The sequence below is a fragment of the Martes martes genome (assembly GCF_963455335.1).
Source record: "Martes martes genome assembly, chromosome: 9".
NCBI classification, from domain to species: domain Eukaryota; kingdom Metazoa; phylum Chordata; class Mammalia; order Carnivora; family Mustelidae; genus Martes; species Martes martes.
The window spans coordinates 47,956,530-47,968,974 of record NC_137896.1 but is presented as its reverse complement, the minus strand read 5'-3'; positions in this window follow the sequence as shown (position 1 = coordinate 47,968,974).

Here is a 12,445-nt window from a genome sequence, read left to right as displayed (position 1 = left end):
ACTTTTCCTCTTAATTTTTAAGCAAAGTATTTTCGAAGTGAAGCTAGAGTCTCCAGTTCCCCTTTTAGGAAACTGAGGCTTCTGATGATGCTGGCAGGTGGGCTTTCATGATGTCCAGCAACGCTGGACTTCTTTTCCTCAACGCTTTGAACCTTTTTCTTTTTAAGTTTGTGGTTGAATTCTCAGAGGCAGAGAAAATCCACTCTCTTTGAATAGTAGCCTTCCTGTTTCTGCATTTCCCTTTATCGTAAGAGGAACCGGCTTGTCCGCTGAGAGGGGCTTCCATCTGACCTCTCTGAGTCTCAGTTTCCCACTTACAAACAAATGCCCCCACCTGCTTACTTCACAAGGGCATTTCGCGAGAGGATTAAGTTCAGTCAGATTCAAATACATAAATCACTTTCTCAAATGATCAATGAAAAGGGAAACAAACTAGTGCATGAAATAAGCCTTCTGTTCTCAAAAAAGTACCCCTGAAACAAATAATACATTATATGTTAGTAAAAAAATAAAAATTACAATGTTAAAAAAAGAAAACAAAAAGGCGAGGAAGTTATAGTCATGTCAACAACCATGATGCCGGGCGGAGTTAGTAATCATACTGACAACAGCCCAAGCCTGGTGCCAGCTTCTCCCCTCTCAGGCTGTGCCACACTGGGCCTGTTACCTGCCTCACCTCGTCTACTCCTCATGGCGGTTCCGTGGGAGATGACGGGCCCCCACCTTCATGATGCAGTCAAGGCTCAGAGGTGTTCGAGAACATGCCCCCTAGGACCGCAGCACGTCCTGCCAACCTGACGCCTGTAAGTGGAATAGCTCGTTTCCCTGAAGTTCATAGGCATGGAGACAGCCCTTGAGCAGAGGGGCGTTGGCTTCTTAACTCTTTATGTCTCAAACCCAGCAGTGTGCCTGGCACAAACTAGATCTTTGACCTTTTTTTTTTCTTTTTTTAAACCATGAACCATATCATATGTCTAAGCAATATGCATAATGTGGAGGCTGAAGAACCCCCTCCCCCGCCCCCATGGAGCCCCAGCCAGCCTGAGAAGAAGACTGGCACCGTCTCCCTCTGCTGACCACCGCCACCCCCGCCAGGGAATAACCACTACCATGGATTGTGTGATTTCCATGCCCCAGCTTTTCATTATAGTTTTATCCCCAAAGCATCTTTCATTATGGTTCAATTTTTTCCCCTTTGAACCAGAGCTAAATGGATCACAATGTGTATCTTCTGTGACTTGCATTTTTTTGCTTACTGCCATGCTGAGATTTGCTCAGTTGATGTTCCCTTGTTTTCAGGGCCCCAGAGTCCCTCCAGGGTTAATGGCCAAGAGTCTGCAGTAAATGCTGTTGAGTAAATTAATGGATGAAGGTCTGCATGTATCCCAGCATGGAGGAAGGAGAGAGAAGTTCTGAGTCTGCCGGCAGCCTCAAGGTAAGGCGTGGTAGGTGTCCACACTTACCTGGACCTCTAGGGGTGTGCCCATCTGTGACATGTCCCTGTGTGGGCTGGGGGTGAGGTCAAAGGATCGTGGGGGAGCTGCGTAGGACTGGGCATGCCACACTCAGGGATCAGCATGTCCAAGGGCAGGGACAGGGGAAAGTACAATGTGAGGAGCCTCCCAGGGGCCAAAGTTAGGATTTCAATTCCCTATTCCCACTCTCACCGCAGAGAAGGCTCCCAGATGCATGCTGTATGGGGAGGAAAGTCAGGCTCTAAGCACCTCTTAATTCCACTCTCTCCCACATCTCAGAACAGGAAGGCTGAGGTACACACCTAAGGATCACTGATGAGCTCTGAGTTACCAGATTGCCAATATTTGTAGGTGGGACCATGGATGCAGCCATTCACAAGGTCTAGAGAGACTATCCTACATGTTTTCTCTGTTTGCTTCTTGCGCACAGTGATATCCCCAGCTTTTTGCTCACCCATGACTTTCCTCAGGATATCTGTCCATAGACGCAGACTGACAAAAGTTCAGGATGGTTCTGGTTAGTGCCAGCAACTGAGGTCCTCTGGAGGACAACCTCTGGGGCCATGTGTCCCTAGCCTCTGTGGATCTTTTTGTTTTTCCTGTGGGATGGCTTCTGTTTCAGGCTCCATTCCTGCTTGGTGTTTCTGAGGTCAGGGTATGTCCTGGAGAGCACAGGCCACAGGGTGGCTAAACATCAGGTGGGACAGACTTGCCCCTCAGGCTGAGGAGATGGAATGCCATTCTGCAGAAAGTGTAGAAGGCTTTTAAGTAGAACTAGGATATGCCACTTGCATAATCTGTTATCTTGCGAGTGTGCCCATGAGGGAGAGAATTAGAGGCAGTTTGCTTCTGGGTCCCTGGGAAATATTCACTTTTAAGTCACTTACTGAGCAAAAAAGAATTAACCTCAAACGAGAAAAGTTAAGGAGCAAATTGGTGGCTCAGTGAGCTGACTGCAGGGGTTTGTCAACAAAAAAGCCAGAAGAGGTCAAAGCCACTAACCCTTTGTTCTCATTGTTCAAGCTCAATCAACACTTGGAGAGGACCCTGCAAAATTAGCCCCTGGAGAATATGAGCATCGTGGGGAAAGATATGCCCTACACACTAAGGAGGGGTATCCAGGCATCGGGCAACCTCATCACCTGTTTCTGTGAGGTCACGTATGGGATAGGGTTGTGGTGACAGGCGGAGTCCACACACTGTGGCAGGAAACTAATATCACTGTGTTATAGTCCTATTTCACCCACCTTTCTCCATAATTATAGTAAATGCCCTCTCTCCAATGTGTGCACGAAAGAAAGAGAAATGCCTCTGTCCTCGCCCTCACGATACCCCTTGTTCTCTGAGTTTCTCAGCTGGTCAGGATCACTTTCACATGTCCTGCTTCTGCCAGTGAGCCACTCAGGTTGTTAAAGGGCTGGCTTGGGGAGCCTGAAATGGAAGTCCCTTCCTAGTGATCTTAGAATGAATTCATTTTATTTATTATCAGTGAAGACCAGAATTCAAACTCTGAGAAACCAGGGCTGAAGACAGGACCCTAAAGTAATGCCAGAGCATGGGGTGCTCGCAACTCATCCTCCAGGATCCTGACTAGAGGATACTGGCCCCGGGGGCTAACTGTCAGGACTTGGATAACGGAAAGGACTATTGAGAAAGTCCCTGTGACTGATGATCCAGGGACATTTCCTGTGATCTTTCATTACTGAGACCTACAACCTTCATTCTCCAGCTTCTAGATCTTACTCACCTCAAGACAGGCCTCTCATTTTGGTTTGGACAGGCTTAGCATATCACTCACCAGGAGAGGATAGGCTATGCATAAAATCGCAAATTCAGTTTAATTGAATTCAACAAACATTAAAGGGAAGCCTTCTTTCCACATCATTCCAGACATTACAGCAGAGCTCCATCATTAAGGTATTTAATTGACCTGCACTCCACGGATGCAAAGAAAAAGAGAGCTCTGGAGGCAGGACAGAGGGAGGGACACTCCTTAAATAGTTGTCTCAATCAATGAGCATTTATCCAGAGGCCACAAATGCAATCAAGCCTGAAAAAAAAAAATCAATGCGTTTAAAGCCAACCCAGGCAAAGAATACAAGTGGTTTTAAGGTTTTCCAGCCACTGATGAGGGGGAGAAAGAGGTTCCTGAGGGGATGGTCAGTGTGTGTGAGGTGATGATTCCTTCAATATTCTGAAGGAAGAATCAAAGAAACAACAGGTGGCCTGACAGAAGACTGACTAAGGGACCCTCAGAAATCCCCATGTACTGTGTCCATGTCAAGGGTAATGGCCACCAGGAAGGGCTGGCACGTTGTAAGATTCCTGCACGTGCTGCACTGTTACCCACAGTGAGACACCGAGATGACCCCCTTGATGAATGGGGACCCCTCCCTGCAGTGAGATGAGGTGGGCCATGCTGTGCACAGGGTGCCAGAGGGTTGCTGTGCAGGGCCATGAACCCCAACTTGTGATACCTGCTAAAATAATGTAAATCTTTTACATTACACTCTTAGTTTATTGGATTTCTACATTTTACATTACAAAATGTCCAGGGTAACTTTTAACTACATGAGGTTTTCCCTTTATGCTCTTTGAGAAACTATTTCAAGAGGCATCCTGTAACACCCAAATATAACATCTTTGTCATCTACATCATCAGTGATTATCGCCAGAGCTGGCATGCGTCACCCCTATGGCATGACAACCTGAACTCACCCCTCATTCCGGCCATCCTAGCTCTTCTCCACAAGCCTCCCGCATCCTTTGCTGATAGTTAGAGGAAGAGGGGCACGGACAACGAGTTATGTCCATGCCTTTGTTAGGAAGGGAAGGACACCAGCCTGGGGCAGAGGCTCTGAGTGAACCTGAGCTGGCTTCAGGCACATTTGTGTGCCACCCCATCACTGATGACACATGAGGTTGGAGCATGCCAGCCATTCATGAGGCTCTAAGCCTCTCACTATCCCAGGACTTTGTGTGTGTGGTGACACCTGAGCTTGCCTTGGGGCATCTCAGTGTCACCCCCTTGGATTCACCATCCCTGACATCCCTGACCACCTCTGCCTGGGTCCCTCCATGCCCATTCTGTCACCTGCCTTTGTTTCTTCATGACTTTCCCAAGCTCTGCAGTTACTTTAAAAGCTGTTGGTTTATAGGTCCACTGTCTGTCTCCTGCAAACGGTGGTTCTTTCTCTTACTGATCACTATATCCTGTGAGCTCAGATCAGCACCAAGCCCCAAAATAAGTGTTTTGGATAAATGTATGCATCGTTAGTCATGCATATCGATCATCTGGGAATGAGTTCTAGGGGTTGATGTTATATGTTCCAGAGTTCACATCAGGCAGGGGCCCCTGTGTGCTGGGGTTGTGGTCAGAAAAGGCTTTCTGGAGAAGGTGGGCCTTGGCTGGCCCCAAATGATGGGCAGAGTTGTTCATGGGCACTGGATGGGGCAGGAAAATGCTTCAGCTGTCACAGAGGCCGGTGTGCCTGGACCACCATCAGCCACCTCCCAGCTGCTGTTTACTTCCGGGGGAGGGGCTATAGGGTGACACTGAGATGCCCTGAGGCCACCTTGAACACCCCAGGGCAGTGGTACCCAGAGTGCTGTTCAGGCTGGTGCAAAAACCTTGTCTTTCCAAATCTGAGCTGCAACATGGAGCTCTACTGGAAGTTCGGGTCTGGAGGGCCCCTATTGGTTGCCAAGGGAGAGCCCCAACATGCAGGTGTGGGATGGGCAGGGTCCAGGACAAATATGTGGGCTCCTTATGCCTGAATTTGCTTGAGGAGGATGCTGAGGATGCTGTCGGGATGCTGGAGCTGCTGAGGAGGCGTGGGAAGCAGAGCCCAAGGCAGTCCACCTGCTCACGGCTTCTTTGTTGTGGCACATTCCTCGAGATCCATCCTTCAGGCTCCGTGGCTCCACTGTGCCTGGAGGATCTGGCTCATTTTTCATGGAATCAAATTTGCTTTTCTAACTTTTAAGTTGCAAAGCATATTTATTTTCTCTTTGACACACAACTTAGAAGTGAGGGGAGTTTTCCCGGTTCCATCACTGTAATGCAGCTCTGCTCCCAGAAAAACGGAGCTGGGTTTTAGTTCAGAAGGGGATCTCTTTTACATTGATAAGCACATGAAAACTGAAGAAGATTAACTGCAAAGGAACCACAGAATGAAAAACTGTATAAAGTGCCATGGCTCTGTCAACCGTGGTTCAGCTAACGTTTATGCTGAACATTAGCTACCCCTTCTCTTCGGTTCTGCTAACTGTGGCCTTCTGCAAACACAGGCCCACTGTCTTTTGCACCTAGAGAGACAGAAGCTCACACTGTGCTGTGCAGTCCAAGTGCATTTTCTAAATCTGTCCAACCGGTCTCAATCAGAGTGAGTCTGAGAGCTGAACATTGCCAGCAGCTGGGGGCAGGAGCACAGGGGGAGGAAGGGCACCTCACAGCCGTGAGTCCCGGAGCCGTCTCCATGGGGACCGAGTCTCATCCATCAGAAGAGGGGAGGCTGGCCTGTGTGGGGGCAGAGTGAGGGACGTGAAGGCACTTCACAGATGGCCTTGTGGATTGTGGGCCTGATGGTGGGAAGACAGAGGCACCTGTGGTTAGTCTCTAATGGCTCATGAATTCTGAGCCGAACTTTTCACTTCTTTGGTCTTCAGCTTCCTAAAATCTGTGTTCTTTTTTCCTAGAACTCACCAGCAGAGACCGTTGTTGGCTGGGTTCTCCAGGAAGCAGTTCTAAGTTTGGGGGGGTAAAGACGTTTCCTGGAGAGTGAGTGTTTGTGTGTGAATAATGGAAGAGGCAGCCATCGTGCACCTGTGGCCAAGTCAAGTGCCCCACAGGGACATGAGTGCTGGGTGGAAACAGCCAGGCTCTGTGCCACCAGCTGGCTCAGCCCTTGGCCAGGGCTGTCCTGGGAATTGTGTGGCTACAGTTAATGCCACAGGCTGCCAGCTGGCCCCATTCCTCACAGAGGACAGTCAGGGTTTCAGCAGCAGAACATCTGCGTCAGACACAGGGCTACGTAAGAGCAGCTGGAGGGGTCTTAGCTCCTATCCTCAGGAGCCAAACTGAAAGTTTGACCTGCCAAGGATTTCAGGGCATTTCTCAGGGACAGCCCCTTCTAGTACCTGCAGGTGGCTGTCCTTTCCAGTTCCCTTCTCTGCCTCACCTGGGGATGGCTCTGTGTCCAGGCTTCTCTCATCTGTGTTCTGGTGGGCCCCACCATTTCCCCCTGACCCAAGGAATGTGGTTCCCAAGGGGCTCCACACTGAGGGGAGAAGAGCTCCAGGCTGGGCTGTCTGAGGTTGCCTGGGAGCCCCAGTCTGAGAGGGCTCAGCTGTGGCTGGATGGAGGGCAGGCCAAGTGAGACCGTGTGGCCCCCAGCCTGGGGAGCTTCGTCACTGTGTCACTAGTCAAGCCTGACTCCTTCAGGTGCACCCTCTGCCAGGTGTACCCTCTGCCTGAAGGATTCCGGGGACCAGGCTCAGTGACACAGCCACATCAGGATCCCACACAGGTACAAGCTAGGTTTCCTGTTGTGGGAACAGTGGGATCGGGATCCTGAACGTGTGGGTGGCTGGAGCCCAGCACACACAGATTGGTCGAGACCTGTCAGCATAGATGGATAGCAGAGATGACGCGGCTGGGGCTGAGGTGGGGGGGAGGGGAGGAGCGGTGAAGAGTTCGGGATGACTATGGGCCAGGTCTGTGACTGAGGAGCGGCAGTCATACGGATGGAAGATGCATGGGCTTGGGTGCTGTAGGGCTTAACTTTCCACTCCCCCCGTCAAGTCCTTGTGTTGAAGGCCTGGCCCCCAGTACTGCAGAGTGTGACTAAACATGGAGATAAGGACTTCAGAGAGGTTAATAAGATAAAATGAGGTCTTTGGGGGTGTGCCTTGATCCAACAGGACTGATGTCCTTATAATAAGGGGAGATGAGGGGGCGCCTGGGTGGCTCAGTGGGTTAAAGCCTCTGCCTTCGGCTAGGTCATGATCTCAGGGTCCTGGGATCGAGTCCCCATTAGGCTCTCTGCTCAGCGGGGATCCTGCTTCCCCTTTCTCTCTGCCTGCTTCTCTGCCTACTTGTGATCTGTCTCTCTGTCAGATAAATAAATAAAATTTTTTAGAAAAAGTCGGGGAGATGAGGACACAGACACATACAGAAGGAGGAGCATGAGGAGACACAGGGAAGGTGGCCATCTGTAAGGCAAGGAGAGAGGGCCCAGGAGAAACAACCCTGCTGGCTCCTTGATTTTGGACTCTGGCCTCCAGATCTGTGAGGAATGTGTCTGTTGTTTCTGTCCAATGCTTTATCTCTGTGGCCTGAAGACAGCGATGCAGACGTGAGTCTTCAGGGAATGCTCTCACTCTCCCAGATGCAGGATTGTAGCCTGGCATGCATGTCCCCAGTGACGTCTTGTCCCTCTAGCACATCCATGCCTTCTGTGCATCCTTACCTCCCCTCCAGGCCTGGAAAGGGCCCCTGGGAGGTGCCCAGGCTTTCTTCTCTGACTGATGCACAAGCAGAGGTGTTACCGTCTACGAGACAGGGCCTCTCGTCTGAACTCTGGCCAGCTATGGACCTGCTCTGTCATACAGACAAGGTCCTGGTCCTCAGACCCTCAGTTTTCTCATCTGTAAAGTGGGAATGAAGAAACTGCAATCACCTGGAAGGGCTGAGGTGAGATTTAAGAGGCAAGGGGGACATGATGATGTCTACTCCCCACTGACCATGTGCTGGCCCTAAGGGCACAACCTTCCTCCTTCCCCAGGGCCACCACCATCTTCCAGAGATGTGGGAACATGGGCTTGATTTTCCTAGGCTCAAAATAAAATAAGATCGGTTCCTTCCAAGGAAGGGTAAGGGACCAGAAATCTCAGTCCGGGGCAGTGGAGAGAGCATGCTGGACCTCCTTGGTCCTGGGACCTCACAGCTGACCCTTGATAGTGTTGGAAAACTAGAAAGGCCACCCTCTGCTTCTCCTGAGCACCAGTGGCAAACATTGGATTCAATCGTAAGGCATGTGTTGGGACATTAAGATTGTGAATCTTGGATTCAGGTAGACCAGTAGCGTGATTCAGATTCTTGTTATTTGTGTGACCTGGGACAAATTCTTTCCCCCTCTAAGCCTTGGTCTTCCTGCCAGGATATGGGGGTCACAGTAGTGTGTAACACCTAGGCCCTGGCATGGACAGAAATTACAACCCTAGAGCCTGGTGACTGACAGATGTCCTGCTATCTGTAACTCCCTGTTATCCTCCGTGTCACTGTTCCTTTATCCTTGGACTCTTAATTAAAGAGGACAACCCAAATCAATTCTTCAGCCACCAGATTATTATTCTGGAGGTAGGTGGCCTTCTAATTCTGTGGAAATCGAGGCCTTAGCCTTCGGCTATGCCCAGCACGAACAGATGTGCAGTGATGACCATGCCCTCTTCTAATTGAAGGCCCTTGTTATTTTAAAAAGACCTATTACCTGAGAATGCACAAGATGCCAGATGGAGGTTGGTTTGGGTTACTTGAATAGCTAGATCTCTTTGGGGATGATAATGAGGGGAGAGTCATCTGGGACCTCTACACTTCATTCCATCAAGGACAGAAATGAACAGTGAGGGATACTGGAGTGACCTGATTTCTGTTTCTAAATCAGGCACTGTTGCTTAACAGTGACCATCTCTTTCTTCCAGTTGTACAAGGACCTCTTGAGGGAGTAAAGGAAAGTCCTATGTTGAGGTGCCCCATTGGGAGACTGTGCAGCCCTTTACCAGCTCTCGTCTAATCCAGGCTCTCTTCCTATTTACTGGGAATACATTATGTACCAAATCAATAGGAAAACGCATATTTAAGAAAATGTGCTGGGACCATATGCAGGGAATGAAGACATTAGTTGATTGAGAAGAATGCTAACTGTCCCCTATCTTGTCTCAGCTATACATCTGGATTAGCTTAATAAAATAGTTTGAATCTAAATATGGATTCTCTGGTGCAGACAGACAACAGAACCAAATCCCTCTTTGCTTTCCAGCTGAGTCATGAGCTGGATTAGGTGACATGAGGTGTCATAGTCAAAAGGCCCCAGAGAATGGACAACTATATGTGGTGTGGCCCTGTGATGTCCTAAGTCCTCCCGCTCTCAAAGATGAAGTGATATTTTATCTGTTGTCTATCAATCATCTATCTATCTATCTATCATCTATCTACTAGCTACTTACCTACCTACCCACCTTTTAAATTGGTCCCAAATGACCCGATTTCAGTGAAAAACCAGGTACCGCCCCCTAAAGCCATCGGGATGCAGTGGACACATGCCCTGGAACTTGACCAGCCCCTCGCAGAATGACTTGCTTTCCATCAGTTTCTGTTGGTCAGTTGGACACACGGCCGGGTGGTGAACCGAGACAGGTGAACCTGCCTCATTGGCCTGGGTAGGCAAAGCCCTGCGCTCACTGTGTGCTAGAGGAAAGGGCATCTGGGTGACAGAGGGCAGTCATCTTGCTCTCCGGAGCCTGGATCTGCCACAGTGACCACTACATGGCAGGGCTCGGTGAAGCAGCAGTGAGGACCATGGCACACAGGCCAGAGCAGTCACAATGCTGTTTGCCAAGCTCAGTGGAGGCAGAAAAGCTGAGACAGTGTGTCCAACAACGCCTTGTGCCTCTCAGCACTGTCTGGGTTTGGAAAGCCCTGGGAATGTCTCCAGCCTGGTGCTTCTCCCTGGGGGCACCCGCGTTCTCTTCTGTCACCTCAATGATGCTTCCTGAGCCAACCAAACTGCCTTTTCCACCTGGTGGATTTGCGCACATCTTTTGAGCCCCCAAGGGCCTGCCCCTGCCCTAAGATACGCTCTCTAGGACAGAGATCTGTGTGGCGCTCCACTCCCCGTGGTCACCATGCCCTGCTGTGTCGGGCTGCTGCACTTGCTCTTCTCATTCCCCTGGAGCTTGTTCAGAGGCTGCAGCAGGCCATGGTCCATCTGTCATCCCTGCAGCAAGGGGCAGCCACCGGCCAGCAGAAGGCTGCTGCACCCTAAGTGCAGGGCCGGCAACTCCCGCCCCTTCCCTCCTCATCCATGTGGAGCTCTGACCCCTTGCTCAGCAAGGGGCTTGGCAAGACCAGCAAGAGCTGGTAAATGGGGCTCAGCAAGACAACAGATTCCTTACTCGTTTTACATGCTTGTCTGGCAGGGAGCCAGCCGTCTGCAGGCCCCGAGCATTTGTGGGTTTGGCGTCCACGGTTGCTTTGCTAGGTTGAACAGAATCTTTGGATGAGAACCTCAGAGGAATGAGACCACCACCCCTTGGGTGGTGCAGCTCATCCTGGAGACCAGGGAAGGGCTTTCGAGAGGTCAAAGCAGTGGGGACACAAAGACATCAGAAATGTCTTTCCACTTAGGGCTCTATCTGAGGCTCCCAACCTCAAAGGCAGGAAGAGGTGAGAACGTGGCATCTAGATAAGAGATGGTACAGCTGTACTTTCTGAGAGGGTGGCCCCAGCTCAGGGCGTGAATTCTAACACTTTATTGTCAAATTGGGTCACCAGATGTCCGCACCTATGACAACAAATACAGGTGAGTTTCGAAGTGCATAAAATTGTCCTCATAAGGGCTATTGCTCAAGCCAGTTCACCGGGGTCCTCTAAGAGACACTATAAAACTTCAAAGGCAAGGCCCTGACAGTCAGGCCATGGGCTCTGAAAGGCAGCGCTGGCCGTGACTCAGCTGCTGTAACATTTGGCATCGTTTCCTAGAGCAATAGCAGCTGTTGGCAAACGGTCAGGCTGGTGAGCTGTAAACCCAGGGGCTGCTCTGAATGAGAGTTCCTCTAACATCTCGAGAGGTACATGGTGACTGGCTGGGTCTTAGGAATGCCCTGTCCCAGCTTTTGGAGAGACCAGTCCTCTTTCCCAGCTCTAGCTGTGAGGCCTGACTGTGACATCTTGTGCAGCCGCTGAGGGCTCAGTGACAGATGGATGCAGCCTCTCTCACTGTGTCCTCCATGGGAGTCACTGTAGTTCCCTGGGGAAAGCTGAACTCTCGGCTCAGGCAGGGACACCAGGTGAAGCGGGGACACCTGATGAATCCAGGGGTGCCTAGTGAAGCAGGGGCAGAAAGGAGCTTGAGGGGGACATCTCTAAGGATGAGGGAAGGAGATATGTAGAGGAAGAGAACCCACCCTAACCATGTGTGCCAAAGTCACCTTTTCCAGGGAAGTCACCCCAAGCCCCCTCCTCGTTCCCACCACCCTTCGGCAAAGATATGCTGTGAAACACAAACCAAAGCTGCTTTTATGTTCCCAAGAGTCTTGACCCACAAACAATGTGATCTGTGCCCAGATTTTTCTTACTTTGTAGAGCCATGGTCAGGGCTGCATGGTTTTTAAGAGAAAACCGAGTGGGCTTAGGATGTGGGGTTGCATCTTGACTTTGCTGTTTCCCTGGCATGTGATTCTTGAGGGAAATTACATATAAAATGCTTGTAGTCAGGAGTTCTTGCAAGATTGAAATGAGTGGCTGTGGAATGGGGAGCTTCGTCTGTGGTCAGGGGTGAGGCGGCAGGGTGGCACCAGGCTGGGAAATCTCATCCTCGCTCTACAGCTGCCACGTGCTGGCTGAGCTACCTTCTCTGAACCTCAGTTCTGTTGCCTGCCTGCCAGGGTTCTTGGGACGACGTGAGCTGATGTGGGTCTAGTGCCCGGTGCAGGGCCTGCAGAGGTCAGTGCCCCATCTGTGGTGGCTGCACCAACTAGAGAAATGTGAGTCTAGAAAGGCAGATGTGCCCCCGACACACGAAGATTGCAGTGCTAAGCATCGGTCAGTAATAGCTCCGCTGAGGATGGCATTCAACCACTTCCTCCGACACCAAGGCCAAGCCAGTTGTAGGAATGGGCCACACAGGGTCCACCTGTCTTGTAAGCTGCAAGGGCACACATGCTTCTTTAAGTTGTCCTCTGACTGGTTT